The following is a 13,463-nucleotide window of genomic DNA, read 5'->3' as shown; positions in this document are numbered from 1 at the left end:
CTCAGGCCTTAACAACACGAATGAGTTCTAGCCAATACTCTTAATTATGACAGTAATAGTCTGGCTGTCTTCAAAATCCAAAATCAGATAGCATCATCATTATTAATTATAATAAGAACAAAGGAATTATCTTCCAATCACAGCCAGGTTCCTGGCTCTGACGTGTAAACACATGGTTTACTTTGAAAACCGCAATCTCAAGAGATGAGACCAGTTTCAATTTTTTCCTAGTTTTCCTTTAAAACCTGGTAAATATAGAGCATCCCTTAGTTTATATAAAAACGTTTTTGAACTTAGTGATATATATATATTTTTAAAGATTTTATTTATTTGAGAGAGAGAATGAGAGACAGCACAAGAGGGAAGAGGGTCAGAGGGAGAAGCAGATCCCCTGCTCAGCAGGGAGCCCGATGCGGGACTCGATCCAGGGACTCCAGGATCATGACCTGAGCCGAAGGCAGTCGCTTAACCAACTGAGCCACCCAGGCGCCCGAACTTAGTGATATTTTAACCTTGAAGTGAAAAAGCTCATTCTCTTCTGCCCAGGATTGATTTTCATTTGTCCTACATCTCTTCTTCCAATCTTCAGAAAATGCTAACGCCATTCATCCTCCTGAGATTTGACAGCTAAATCTGGGCTTTAAAATAAAGAAAAGGAGGGTACCTGGGTGGCTCAGTTGGTTGAGCTTCTGCCTTCGGCTCAGGTCATGGTCCTGGGGTCCTGGGATTGAGTCCTGCATTAGGCTCCATGGTCACCAGGGAGTCTGCTTCTCCCCTTCCCTGCCCCCCCCCCACTCGTGTGCTCCCTTGAGCTCTCTCTCTCCCCCTCTCTCAATCCCACAAAAAAAAATAAAATAAAATCTTGAAAAAAAATTGAAAAAAAAGAAAAGGAAGCATTTATTGAAAACATAGTAAATGCTCAATAAAGGTTTGTCAGGCCAGACTCGATATGAGCAGAGAGTATGCTCACTATATATATGCCCTCTTATTTGGTCCTCAAGACATCACCATCACAAAAGGTAGTGATTATTATCTCTGTTGTGCCGGCAAGAAATCTAGAAGATACAAGGCCTTGCTTAGGGTCACACCATTAATAGATGGCCGTGAAAGGATCTGCCCTGAGGTCACCTTACTATAAGTCCCTGCACTCAGCCCTAGCCATCAAGGGGATTCTTGGCCTTCAGCTCCTCATGATGATGATCTTAATTCTCTTACACAAAGTTGGCCTCTCCAACGTGGTAAGTATCTCATGAAGCTTTTCTCAAAATAGTCAACTCCATTACTTCTTTTTCTTCTGAGGTCAGCTCAACAGCCTGAACAACATGCAGAAATTCACATGCAGACACATTATGGTGGAGTAGAGTACTGTAAACAACTCTAAATACACAGCAGCCTTATCTTAAAATCAATGTACCGAGTGCAGGTGGAAATTCAGAAACCAGCATGATTTTAGACCTTGGTCATCTTGAGTACCTTTCAGAGACTGCAGGGGCTCACATTTTATCACTGTTATAACATTGATTAAATGGAATGTAAGAGACCACTAAACCTTTTTTAAAAGTGTTTCATGAAATGACCCTTTAAAAACAACCTATTAGCTGTCAGATGCCTTTCAAATATATGTAATGTATCCTAATGAGAACAGAACAAACAAACAAACAGCTGAGGCCTTTAGGGTCCCCAAGATCATAAAACTTTCAGCCTCTTTTCTGACATCAACAGCTTTAGGCCCCACTTCGGCCCCGGACAGTTGGCGCCTGAGGCTGCAGCCTTGACAGACAGCCCTGCAGAGCTCGGACTGAAGTTGTTCAGGCAGCAGAAGGAGGCCCCAAAAGCATCTGATTATTTTAAAATGTGCTTTCATTGTGCCGCTTGCAGCTGTGAGTTAATTTTGTTTAAAAAAAAAAAAAAAAAAAAGACCATTTGCTTCTTTAAAATCCAGGTTTTTTCCCCTCTGCAGAGCAGCTGCAAGGAGAGCAGCATCAACTTCAAAAGCCCCCTGCCTCCCTGAGAGCACCACTTTGGGAGGCTGCCTTCCTTGCCAGCAGGGAATCAACACTGCACTGCAGAGAGCACAGGCTCCTGAGTTTTCCTCATTGGCTGCTTTGTTCAGGCGGACAGGAGGATGGACCAACCAAAGAGCAGGCCGAGTCCTCAGAAGTACTCTGGACCTGCTCTCAGCCCTTTTACAGATGAGAAAACTCAAGGACAGAGCGGTTAAGTGGCCGGCCTAAGATTTCACATCTAGTTAATGGCAGCCCCACGGTGCACATAATCTGGAACCAGGAGCAATGGGGTGTGGGGAAATAGAGATGGGGTGCCATCATGAGACAGACCCTGCCAGGGAGCATTCTTCTTCCCCACGGCAGGATTTATTGCAGCTGTCCACCTGATACCTTAAAGATGCCACCACTGGCTCCCTTGTTCATCCCCAGGTCCATTTTTGAATCACCTTCCCAACAGAATTCTGAGCTACTTCTCCCCATGCTCACCACTTGCTACAGGCTCACTTCCCTCAAAAAGTACCCCCTCTCCAATGCATCATGCCTTATAAATTGTAACCAATTCGATTTGACTGCAACTCATTAGATGTGAATATATGTCTAGGCTAAATTTACTTTCGCTTTTGCAATCCACATTGCTCAGGGGGTTTTGTCCTTTGACCACACTGCCAAATTTGGCAAGGGACTTCTAGAGCCTGGCTTTGGAGCTTCTTTGGTCAGCATATGATAACCAGTGTCTCTGTGAATCCTCCCAGGTTTCCATAGATGGAGAATGAGCCACATGCTGATAAACAGTGGTGATCATCTCATCTCTGCCATTGCCCCATTAGCAAGAAGGTAGCTCTGCCAGTCACTTGCCAATCAATTTCACAGAATGTAGGTTGTGCCTCACCCAATTCAAGTCTCCTAATTAATGGAGTGACAAAATTTTGACATTTTTTTGGCTTCTCTGGCTCTTGTGGGAATTTGGGGAAGAGAACTGAAAGAGGTTCAGAAGAAGGGGGAAAGTGAGAAAGGAGAGAACACACGCTGATTTAATGGGTCTTTGCCAGTTTTTGGCTAATAGCAATTTTTATAATAAATAATCTTTTTAATTATAAAAGTAAAACGTGTTCAATGCAAAAAATCTTTACAAATAATGGAAAAGAAAAAATAAATGAAAACCACTTAGTTTTAAGTTTGGTCTGTTTATTTTCATGTAATGAAAACCTCAATGCCACCTAGCCTAATTAATTAGGTAATATGTTAGCTCATTCTAAAATCAGGGCAGACTTTATTGTTATGATTCAGAGATGTGACAATGCTGCCACATAAAAGGTCTCATGACACCTCTAATCTGTCCTCTCTGTGTCATGTCACTCAAGGCCAGCTTTCCCCTAAGATCACAAAATCTCTTCCAGTATCACCTGGAATTCCAGGTGTCCTTATCCATGTCAGGGAGAGAGACTGGGTATATCTCCTACCCAACTAAAAGTCTTTCAATTCTGATTAGATCCAATGAAATTATCTATCTCTGAACCAGACATTAATGCCAAGATAATGCTTTTCACTAAATGGCTCATGCCTGGATTATGTGTCCACACCTAACCTAATAACCATCCCTAGAGGGATGGGTTCATGCTGATTGATCTCACACAATGACTGACCACCCATAGAACTCAAGGTGAAGGTCAACCTCACCAAATTGCATGGCTGCTGCACATGGTGTAGAGGTAGGGAGGGGATAATGGGATGGATGCTGGGGAATCAATCACAATGTCTTCCATACACTAAGTAATGCAATTGCCTAGGGAAGAACCATTGTTGGTATTTTTGCTATATAGCTCTGAATTATATTGTATATACTATTTTACGGCCTCTATTTTTTCTGAAAAATATATCAGAGTTTTCTCATGTCATCAAATATCATAAAAATTATTTAAAAGGCTGCATGGAATTTAAATAACCCCTAAAATTTGAACATTTTGTTGTTTTATTTTCATCCTTACAAATTAAGCTACAATAAATAAATTTGTACATATAGCATTGTTCACATCCAGGCTTATTTCAACAGGATGGAGTACCAAAAATGGAATTCATGTATAAACAAAACTTTTGGATACTTATTACAAAAGCACCACCTAGAACTATTATACCAATTTTATACTGTGCAGTAGTATACATTAACATATTTAAATATCCACATCTGTTATATTTTCAAAGTACCCAAAGTATAAAAAAATATTTAGATTAGTAGTTAAATCTGTGAGGGAAATCAAAAGGAGAGAGCACTAATATATTAAAGACTTGGAATTCAGAATATAGAAATTCTTGATTTTTTCAACCCATAATACTTGGGCTTATCCTAAGAGGAAACAAAAAAATAAGACCATATTTGTGTGAAGAAGAGAACTGGGTCCCCTCAGCAGCTACAGTATGCTACTCGATTAGTCCTGACTCTTTGATATGTAAATTACAGGCATGCAATTTGAGCCAGCTTACACAAAAAGGTGAATTTATTGACTCTGATGACAAGGAAAAGGAAAAGTGTAACTGGGAAAGACTAAAATGAAAGATGTGACGGTACCAGGATCTTTCCTCTCTGTTACCTCACCTCCATCCATCCGGGTCTTCTGTAAATCAGCTCTGAGAAGCTCGCACTCCAGCTGCCAGCAGCTTCTGAGTCTGCATTTTCTCACTCCACCACTAGAAAGCCTCACTTGAGCCTCAGTTTCAAAGATCTAGGACTATATTTGGATTGCTCAGGCTCAGTTTATCTACAGATCCCTTGCTTTGGGGATACTGGAAGTGGGCCTCCGTAGAGTGACCAGTTTGGGGATACTGGAAGTGGGCTTCCATAGAGCAACCAGTCACTACTTGATTGGCAGCCCTTCTATCACGGTCATGAACTAAGTAGAGAGGAACAGTTCCTCTAGAGGAGAATGGTATTATCACAAGAGAGAAGCATGCTAAATGGACACAAATAACTCATAAATACTATCTTTTAAAATCCTTAAACAACTCTATGACAGAGTTACTGTCATAAATGTGGGAGGAGGAAACTTTACTGTCATAAATGTGGGAGGAGGAAAGAGACACATAGAAATCAAATTGGATTGATTCATCTCTATCTCTCTCTCTCTCTCTCTCTCTCTCTCTCTGTCATACACACACACACACACACACACACACAAAATAAGGTGATGGAGCTAGAATTTAAACCCTGATCAGTCTAATTATGCATTAAACACTCTTCAGCAATGTGACTATTATATAAGGAAAGATACTACGATTATATGGTAGACAATAACAACCACCCCACCACCCCACCCTACCCCCACAACCTCTACCACATGCCCATATACTACCCTGGCTTGTCACTAATCCATGTGGGAGCATGTTTCATGTATGTCCACCATCAGCTCGCTGAGTCATAATGGCCCAGGTTTGTGTGAATCACAGAGCAATGGGAAAGAGGGCACATGATAGAAGAAACAGACAGCCTGTCCTCAGCCCTCTCTAGGTCAAAATTTAGCATTCACTGTAATAAGATATGCTGAATTTTCATTTGTTCACCTTTTAATCATGTTATCTTCTGTACCCCAGCACAATGGACTATATCTCCACTAAAGTACACGAAATGGCTTCTCAGTATCCAGTTTGTTCCTCTCATAATAACCACAGAGATTCAACAATTTGCCCAGAGTTTAAAGCCCAATTAATGTTAGGTGAATTCAAACTCAAGCCTCTCCTCTCAGGCTAGTGGTCTCCTCCTCACCCATGGATGTTTCAATCACTCCAAAGCAAACTGGGCTCTTAGAGTGAAAACGAGCATCAGGAAGCTGGTCCAGAGAAGGAGGATAAAAAACAATGAGTATCTGTGTAATTTCAAAAAAAGAACATCCCACTGTCTCTAGTAGAAGAGTACTAAAGCGAAGTCAGCAAACATTCATTACATACCCATTAGGTGCCCAAATACCTTTTATGTGCAAAGTGCTGGGGACAAAGCAATCACAACACAGATTGGGTCACTGGACTCACGAAGAGAGCTATCTAATGGGGAAGTTAGGCACTAAAAAGTCTCCCAGGAGTGATGGCTATTTTGAAAGGTCAAGGGCAGAATCCTGTGGAAATGCAGAACTCATGGGTGCCAGCAAAAGGGGCCACTCAGAAGAGAAGAGTTTAAGCTGAAGGATGAGCAGGATATATTCGGGAGCAGTTGAAGTGGAACAGTGAGCCAAGCAGAGGAAAGAGCACGTACAAAGGCCCGGAGGTGAAAAACGTGATGATGTGGGGGTCTGAAAGCTGGGCCTGTGGTTGGAGGATAGAGGGAGACAGAGGGTGGAACAACAGTCCTCAGGGGCAAGTTGGGATCAGAGTAGGAAGAGCTCCATGAGCCAGGTCTAAGAATTTGGTCTTTATCCTGAGGACAATAAGAAGGGTTTTAAGCAGGGAGATGCAGAATCATCTCTGCATCTTTAAAAGATCATTCTAACAGCGGCATCAAGAGATTAGAGGGGGCTGAAGCTGAACATAGTGAAAAACCTCTTACGAGGTGCTTGCACCGGTCTGATTAAACCACAGTGGTGGCTTAGAGATGTGAGTGCTGGAAGGGAGGAAGGGGCGGGACTCAGGATTTGCTTCCATTGTTCCCTGAAACATGCATAACAGGAACAGCAAAATCAAACCAAAGGTCTATACATGAGTTGGGGCGGGGGGGGGGGGGGGGGGGGGGGGGGGGGGGGGGGAGGTGGGTCTCTGAGAATTAGGATAGAAAAGAATTCACATTGTCTTCCGTTGGCTAGGAAGGGATTAGAGAAATAAGTATACAGAAGAAAAATAAAACTAGGTGTAGTAATTCTGATTCACAGACACTATATCCTGGCCAGATGCTGCTGTAGAAATTTCAGAAACACCCACTAAAATCATAAATGAAAATCACATATTCGTAACATTTAATGAGAATACAGGCTGAATTTACAGCCGCTGAATGTGCAATATGGATGAAGATGTTGATTTACCCATGGAAGATGGAAATATATATGATAGAGGAAAACAATACCCAGATATGTGATAAACATTTGCATGAAAATGAGTCACTGGAAAAACCCAAAACTTCTTCAACACTTTATGCACCAAATTATCTTCAGAGCAGTCAAAAGGAAATAATAATAAATAATAGTAGTGCATTTTCCTGCCATTAATTTTTTTTAAACTTCTGTTGACTTCAGTGGAAGTTCTGCATCTAGAATGTGGCCCAGGAAATTTATAGTCTGTAACTCAGAGACCAAAGACCTTGAACATCAAGAAAATCTCTTACCCTTATTTATATACACTGTTCTTTATCACAAAGGAAGAGCTGGTACCCATTCCAAGTAACCAATCATTATGCAAGGAATATTCTGACTCACCCAGCATCCTTAATCAGTAAATGCTGTGCCAATGGAAAGAGAGTGGGAAGAAGTCACAGCATCCATTAATAAAAAATGACTGGGGCTTTCTATCAACAGAAGCATCATTAGGAAACGTATGGTAGGAAAATAGTAGGCTGTAGATTTGTGGTGGCAGGGATGGCAATGGAATACTAACATTTATACCCTCTTAACCACTTTGTTTTAAAAGGATGCTGGATTTCAGGTACCAACACATGTGCTTAATACAGCATTTTGCATGTTCAGTTTCTTGCTAAATTCCTGACCACAGTCTCAAAAGATGGGACCGCCTTATCTGATCCTTTAGCCCTCCCTCCAGCCTCCAAACACAAATATTTCTCTTTTTTCCAGTTTTACTGAGATATAATTGACACGTAACCTTGTATTTTAAGGTGTACAACTTAATGATTTGCTATATGTAACTTTTACACCATAAGTTTAGCTTAAAAATATGGAATGCTTCATAAATTTGTTTTCACAGGGGCCATGCTAATCTCCTCTGCACCATTCCAATTTTTTAGGATACATGCCAACAAGGTGAGCACCAAGGATATTTCTAACAGGTAACTGATTGCCATTTCCTGAGCATATCTTCCATGAAGGCACTGATCAATTCTCAGCAAAAGATAAATCAGATACAAAGGGGAAAGGCCTCAGATTAATCCAATACTTTCTTGAACAGTCTCCTCTCTTTGCTGTACTTCTACTCCCTATCATGAACCCCAGAGTAAATAAAGGAAGTATGCTTCACATTTCCAATAAACTGTGCAATCTGTATGTCAACTGAGGATGCTTCTTGGTCACATAGTAGACCTGTAATTCTAAAGCTACTGTGCTGCATTTTGAGAGAAAACACAGCAGTCATGTTCCATTAACAGAAAGCCTTCTCGAGCATGTCTTCTAGTAGGTTAAAGGGATCTGAGTCATCTGCTGAGGGTGAAAGGAGAAAATTAAGTTCATGTAAAAAACACCTACAAATCTTAATAGGGGGATGAGCTAAAACTACAAAAGTCCTCACCACTGTACAATTTTCAAGTATCACTAATGCACGTCACCAGTGGATTAACTAATAGTGTTCTGCTTTAATGGCATTTCTACCCTATCATTAACCCAAGCATGGTCCATAAAGTTATTCAAATATCAATAAATGAGCTTACTACAGTTTATGTGATTTCTAGTTCTATCAATTCCATAAGAATAACAGCATCAAATTCCCCATCTAGGCTCTGTTGTATGGATCTGAAGGCTAGGGATGGGATAATATCAATGGTTACTCAAAATGAATTCAAATTCCCGCTGTGTCAGTATTCCATGATTTGTTTTTAAAAGATCATGGTTCTGATCCTAATTCTGCATGGTAGAATATGGGCTTCTAATGATAATCCACTATTAATCCTATACTCTACCATCAGATGGAATCTGGGTAGATGATGTTTCAAACCACTACCTAGTCTATACTGAAAATTACACTGGTCTTGATAAGAAGTAGTTGGAATATACCACCCACCCACTACCACCCCCCCCCCCAAAAAATCCTATTTAATCCAATTGTCTATTGGAAGTCAAGGATTTATGTCACTATTATAGAAAAACTCATTTTGGTCATAGCACCAACATGGCCAAATAAATGACTTCAAGATGCTAGAAGAAAGTATTTGGCCAAGATAAATAGGTGTTCAAACAGGCCTCCCTAGCTTACTCATTTTGCTATATGGAAAATGAACTAACTGAGTTTAATGTACACCAAATGAGATTTGGAAGCATGTTCTAATTCACTTCATTCTATACCTGGAATGAGCAGTTTTTTATTTCCCTGCTTCCACCTTTATTCCCTACAGTATATTCTCAACAAAATGGCCAAAGAAATCCTTTCTAAATATACATCAGACCATGTCCCTCCTCTACTCCAAATTCTTCCCTATCTCCCATTCTATGAAGAGTGCAAGCCAGAGCCCTGGCAGTGGTCTACAAGTCCTATGGGATCTGACCTCTGTGATCAACTTCTTACCCTCCCGCTTGCTCACTTTACCCCAGTTCCACTGGAAACACTGTTCCTCAAACATGTCCAACATAGTCACACCTCAGGACCTTTGCACTATCTGTCCCCTCTAACCAGAACATTCTTCTCTTTGATATCCACATGACTCATTCCCTCAACTCCTTCAAATCTTTGCTCAACAGCCACCATCTTGATAGGAAACTCTGTCCTACCTATTTAAAGTTATTTCATCTCCTTTCCCCACACTCTCACTTACGCCTTTTCCTATTCTGTTTTTCCTCCACAGCACTCATCACTTTCTAACATTCTGTATAAATATTATGTTTATTGTCTCCTTCTTCACTAGGATTTGAATTCCACAAGTACAGAAATTTAGTCCATTTTGTTGACTACTGTACATATAGAACTTGAAACCATACACAGACGATAGTAGGTGATTATTAGTTGAATAAAAAAATTCCAAAGTTGCCGAACATGGCACAGATCAACACACTGAAAATTTGTACGTGTTTTACTTAAACCCATTATTTAAATTCTGGGACCCTCAGTTTTTCTCATTTGTAAAATGGAACAATTATAGTATCTAACACTTGAGTTGTTGTAAAGATTAAGGGAGAAAATAAATGGAATGTATTTAAGACAACGCCTTGTAAAATGATTATTTTGATTAGATCAAGAATAATAAAAGAATAATAGAAACAATACCTAACATCTGTACAGACTTTCACATTTTATGAAGGACAGAACTATTTTCATTAGATCCCTTTAGGATCCTCCTAGATTCAGTCCAGGAAAATATTAATAACTGGATCCTCAGTGTCTCTACCTTGGCAATATTAGGGATGTAGCCAATCACAGGGCTATGAAAGAGGCAGGATTCAAACTGAAGTCCTCTGAATCCAAGTCCTATGCTCTCTTCCCAATATTAGAGAAAGGAAATATCACTCCCAACTCAAAACTTTAACAGAATGAAAGGTCGCTGAAGCGATGTTTTTTTGTTTAGATGTTCTTTACTGAGTCTGGATGTCTGCATAAAATGTGCCTTAGATGAGGCAGTAGTTATCAGCAGCCAGTACTCCCTGCAAACTCTAAGAAGTTGAGACTCAACCACTGGAAGACAGCTTCTCACCACTGATCATGGATTCAGTCACAGAAGTGCAATCTAGAATATTTTTATTTTCTAAAGGTCTCCCAACATGGATTAGGGTTTTTTTTTGTTGCTTTTTGTTTTCGTTTTGTTTGCTTATTTGATTGTTTTTAGGGAAAATCCCCAACTCCTGGTTCGGTATTGTTTATAATGGTATTTAGTAAATTCTTAATGAATAAATGAGTTGAAAACAAATGGGTGTGTTTACTGGTGCTGCTTTCATCATCTTACAACATAACATTTTCTCCCTTTGCTTCTACTAAAATAACTAGAGTACAAGTAGATGTCCACAGCATCATGCCCTGCCCCATCCTCCACAATTGTGTTAACTGGAAAACTAGTCCCCCAGAATGTTGTGCACAAAAGAATATGCCTTTAGGAAATGTTGAGTTAAACAAATTCAAATAGGCTTTTTCACTACAGGACTTCTCAGAGCCTTTACTACACTAATGTACATTGCAAATCCTCAAATTTTAGATAGTGTTGGGGCTCCTGGGTGGCTCAGTCAGTTGAGTGTCCAGCTCTTGGTTTCCACTCAGATCATGATCTCAGGGTCCTGGGATCAATCCCTCCATTGGGCTCTGCGCTCAGTGCAGAATCCACTTGTCCCTTTCCCTCGCCCTCTCCCTTCCCTTCTGCCCTTCCCTGTGCTCTCACAAGCTCTCGCTCACTCTCTCTCTCTAGTAAGTAAATAAAATCTAAATATATATATTAAAAAAATTAGTGTCTACAGCATTTTGCAAATTATTGGATCATGCATCCCGCCAGAAACAAAGCTCTTTGCATGGAGTTTCTTTCAAGTCAAGCTTTCCAGAGAACATGTGTATCTATAACAAATATACTCAGTCTTCAAAAGCAGAATCCATAAAAAATTCAAATGGAACATGAGGAATATGAAGAGGTCAAGGAGAGTTCACATTTTTTACAAAGCTAGATCCCCTACAGGGTAATTTTATTTAGATTTACTATTTACTTTCTATTAAGCCTAATACTAGGTTTGTATAATCCTGGACAACCATTATTTTGAAGGATATGCTATGTTTATTCCACTTTGTTTTTTAAGGAAGGCTCTGGTTTGGGGGGCCTTACAAAATCTCAGGACTTTAGGTAGAAGGCCAGAGCTCCTCATAGTCAAAGTAGCTAAACTGATGATTGGAAGAGAAACAAAGGATGCTCTTGTCCTACTGGTCTTAGCACAGGGTCTCTTGGCCCATGTAAATAAAATTTCTACCAAAAGGCAAATGTTATCCAAAGACCCTTATCTTGTTTTTATTATGTTACGTTAATCACCATACATTACATCATTAGTTTTTGATGTAGTGTTCCATGATTCATTGTTTGCGTATAACACCCAGTGCTCCATGCAGAACGTGCTCTCCTTAATACCCGTCACCAGGCTAACCCATCCCCCCACCCCCCTCCTCTCTAGTATTGGAGTTTTCATAGGAAACCAGGAGACCTTAACCTGGTTGTGTAGGTATTGCTGGCTAAAGATACAAAGATACACAGAAAAGGAAGTGATATCCAGAAAGGACACTGGCTTTAGCACATATGAGAAGTTACTGATAGCATAAGGTCCCCAAAAGCTGCCATTGGCCTTCAAACAAAACAAAACAAAGCAGCCTTTTATCTGGTTCATCCAGAAATATCCCATCCCCCCTCTTTCTCCACTCCAGCCCAGCCTCCATCCTTACTTAGTCTTTACCCCTAAATGAAGAGGGGATAAAAACTAGCCAGACTGTCTCCATTGCTGTGATAGATTTTCTTATGGATATGAACACATGCTGTATTTGTCACTATTGCACTCTTATTTTTTCAAACTATAGAAATACACAGACTATTTGAATAGTATGCAAATCCCCTCTGAACATAGATGGCTTATGAATCGTTAATGAAATTACTTGACCTTGAGAATTAGTCTCTTTATGGAGAGTCTTCCCTAAACTTCGAATCTGCAATTGCACACCCAAGTCCAGTTCCTTTTTGTGCTCCATGATCCCATTAGGCTCCTTCATCCAGGCTTTTATGAATGTCGTGTGGAGGCCTTCTCTTCAGGAGATCCCTGTTAAGCACGGCTTCCTGAGGCAAAGGTATTATCTTAGGGCACCTCACTTTGGAAGATTTCCATGGGAGGTTTTAAAATGAATTAACCCTGAACAAGGCTCCACGGTGCTGAGGGAGGACACTGCTCCCAGAGGAGCAGAGCTCACCACTGACCAACATGGTGAGTCCTCACCCCACTCAGTCTTGCCCACCACTCCTGAAATCGGAGCTGCCGAAATCTGCTTTTCCTTTGTCTTCAGAAGATCTAGTTTCCCCTGGATCTTTTCCAGGATAAAACCCACTCATTTCCTTGACTCGCAATGTCTTCTTGAAAACTAAGTAATGAAAGCAGATGCTCTAACTCAGACACATATTTTCCCACTCAAACATTCATCACAGCTTCCCACCCAAAGCTGAAGCATTATCTGCTGGGAAATTCACAATCTCTACAGTTCACAGAGAGGTTGGTCAGGCTGTTCTTATGGGTTCCATAACTATAACTTTCAATTAATCTAAAATGTTGTTTTATAAAGCCTTGTGTAGTCTCTGTTTTGACTCCTATAGGATATCCACAGAGAAACAGATAGGCTTTTCTTTCTGAGTACCCTGTATGCTCTCTAGTATTCATACCACTTAACAACAACAAAGATATTTCTTTTCTTGCAAGAAACACCTGCTACTTGGAGATTACTTTCTTTGACCAGTCACAAATGAATGAATATGCTTTCAACTGGACCTCTGAATAACACCCATAAAGGCAAAATCTTTAAAAAAAAAAAAAAATTATCCTGCATATTCCCGATCTCTTCCTCCCCCAAGATGTGGAGGAAGAAGGACAGCATATAATTGGCAAGTCATTT

At 40.4% G+C, this 13,463-nt stretch overlaps 1 pseudogene; it reads right to left on the bottom strand.

Annotated features, from left to right (window-relative positions):
• Positions 1 to 7,859: 7,859 nt before the first annotated feature.
• On the bottom strand, positions 7,860 to 7,953 carry LOC118020453 (annotated as a pseudogene).
• Between the last annotated feature and the right edge of the window lie 5,510 nt (positions 7,954 to 13,463).

Source organism: Mirounga leonina, unplaced genomic scaffold, assembly GCF_011800145.1.
Source record: "Mirounga leonina isolate KUSES-001 unplaced genomic scaffold, KU_Mleo_1.0 Mir_173, whole genome shotgun sequence".
Taxonomy (NCBI): Eukaryota; Metazoa; Chordata; class Mammalia; order Carnivora; family Phocidae; genus Mirounga; species Mirounga leonina.
Note: the sequence above shows the minus strand (reverse complement) of the source record. Positions and strands in the feature narration are given on the sequence as shown.